Consider the following 3,036-nt stretch of genomic DNA (forward strand, 5'->3'; position numbering starts at 1 on the left):
AGTCTAGGAGTAGAGGTCCCTAGGACCAGCAGGGCAGAAGAGCAGAGAGCAGAACCCTACCCAGAGAAGCGGTGATGACAGAGATGGAGGCAATGACATGGAAAGATGGAGCAGCTGGGGACTTTAAACCCAGAGAGGGAGAGGGGCTGTGTTCTGATGGCTGGGGGGGCAGGCTTTCAGGGTATATCCTTTGGTTGGTTGATCATTCATGGAGGTGATTGTAACCAAGGCAAGGAAACGATATATGATAAGATGAATGTAACATTGATGTTCTCCCATGTAAACTATCACATAATTCACAATAAAACATTAAAAAAAGAATAAGTCAAATGACATAGGAATATTTCCCCCTTATGATTATTATAAGGAGCACTGTGGTACAGTTAAGCACTTGACTTTCAACTTAAAGATCAGAAGTTTGACTCCACCAAATACTCCATGGGAGAAAGATGTGGCAGACGTTCACAAAAGATTACAACCCTTTAAACTCTCTGAGGCAGTTATATTCTGTCCTGTAGGGTCACTTGGAGTTGTAATCAACTTGAATTTGATAGGATATGGGTTTCTCTGTTTGTTTTCTAGCTCAGTTGTTTTTTATAATGATCATATAACCGGAGTAGAGCCTAAAATCTATATTGTGGAACTCAAACTTTATTTCAAGAGTTCTCCAACTCCTTACATGTTTTGTTGTATGCAGTATATTGACCCAGATGTGAAAGATGTGAATAGGTTCCTACTCTTCAATTTAGAGTCCATGTGTGGTGCTGTGGGTTAATGCACTGGACTGTAATGTCAGTTTAAACTACAAGTTTGGCACTTCAAACTCACCACCCACTCCTATACAGGGTAGTTATGAATCTGAAAGGACTCAATGGCATTTAAAAACCACAAAAATCTTTTGACAATACTTATTCAATCTATATACTGAGCAAACGATTCAAGAAACTGGTTTTTATGACAAAGAATGTGGCATCAAGATTAGATGAAGACTCATTAACAATCTTCCAATGCAGAGGATACGAACTTGCATACTGGAAGTTTATAATTGTTATACTTAGATAAAACTCAAAGGCCAATCCTTCCATATGGATTATATCTCAATGTAAAGAAAATTAAATTCCACACAAGTGAACCAGTAAATAAAATCATGGTAGACAAAAGATTAAAGTTGTCAAAAATTTCATTCAATACACAGTCATTGATCATTGAACTAGTAGTCAGGAAATCAAAAGACATATTGCATTAGGCAAATCTGTTGTTAAGGAGCTCTTTAGAGTGTTTAAGAGCACAGATTTCAGCATAAGGACTAAAGTGTGAATGAAGCAAGGCATGGTATTTTCAATCCCTTCATATGCATGTGAAAGTTGGACAGTAAATAAGGAAGACCAGAGAATAATTGATGGAGAAGAGTAGTGAAAACACCATCAACTGCAGATGAACAAACAAATCTGTGATGTAGCTAGAATACTACTTAAAAGTGAGGATGAAAAGACATCATCTTTCTTAATTTGAACATGTTGTTAAGAGAGACTCATCCTCGGAGAAAAACATTATGCTAGGTAAAGTGGAGGGTGAGGGAAAAAGAGGAAAACTTCCAATGAGATGCATTGACAGAGTGGCAGTTACAATGGTCTCAAACATAACAATTATGAGAATGGAGTAAAACGACAGCAGTGTATATGTGGCTGTTAAGTGCTGTCGAGTAGATTCCAAATTATAATGACCCTATTCAGTGCTTCCAAGGAACAGAGGGTTGTTGTTAAGTGTTCTTGAGATGGTTCTGACTCATAGTGACCCCTGTTTGGGGTTTCTAAGAAGCAGCTGGTGAGTTTGAACCACCAACCTATATATATTCCTGATGTAGCTCTGTAGGAAAAGCATTGAACCAAAGTCTGTTTGAATCAAAATGTCCCATTATGACTTGGAACTAACTCAATGGCATTTAACAAGAGCACACATTCAATTCAATAGTATGTGTGCTTCAAATTACTATGGCAATGCTTAGAACATTTAAAAACAGAATACACAAATTATTTGTGAGATAACTACTTTCAAGAGAAAAGAATTATGTAGTCTTATTCCTAATGCAGAACCTACATTTCCTTGGAAATAAAGTATTAAGGCAAGATCAATTTAAAGAAATGTTCTAACTGTTAAAATAAATGACTTAGAAATGAGTTTGAAGTAAGCTGCATACAGGCTCTGGAGCCACTTTGCTAAATATAGATGTTTAATTCCACTGCCTCTGCTAAAAAACAATCCAAAGACAGCTAGGGAATCATTTTATAAATACTGTTTCAGAGCAGTCAAAATTCTTTAGTCAATTTTAAGTTATTGGTGAAGAGACTTTATGTTATGTGTCTGTATTTGTATGTGTATGTGTGTGTGTCTGTGTGTGTGTATATATATATATATATATATATATATTCAATTTGTACTTGTTCTTTCAAGTATTTGCTACTTTAATCACTATACCCATACCAATCTTTGTGATAGAGAACAAAAAGATAAAGAAATTATGCTCTCTGACTTCATATAATCATTAGGAATTAACCAAACTAAGTATTCAGAAAACTAAGCAGATGTTCAAAAGCATTTTTTAAATAAGAGGAATGTGCATACAATTATTATATAATCTGGACTGTAAGATTGGTTTGAACCACAAGGATAATGGTTCAAGCTCACCAGCTGCTCCTTGGAAATCCTAGACAGAGTCACTGTGGTTTAGAACTGACTTGACGGCACTTAGCAAAAACAATAAAATTATAGTTAATTGTCACAGATAAAGAATTTTTCTGAAAAAGTAAAGACAATGTTAATTCTGAAAGAGCAAATCGATTTTCAGGAAAGGTAGGAAGAATGGATCCATCCCAGGCATGTGAGAGTTTCAGGGGACACAATGAGCATATTCTTGAAGTTGAGAAAATATTTTGTCTGTGTGTATGAGGAGGATGCAAAGGCCTTAGATTATGTGGATCATAACAACTATGGACAACATGGCAAAGTATGAGTATTCCAGAACAATTAATTGTGCTC

Source organism: Chrysochloris asiatica, unplaced genomic scaffold, assembly GCF_000296735.1.
Source record: "Chrysochloris asiatica unplaced genomic scaffold, ChrAsi1.0 scaffold00009, whole genome shotgun sequence".
In the NCBI taxonomy this organism is placed as follows: domain Eukaryota; kingdom Metazoa; phylum Chordata; class Mammalia; order Afrosoricida; family Chrysochloridae; genus Chrysochloris; species Chrysochloris asiatica.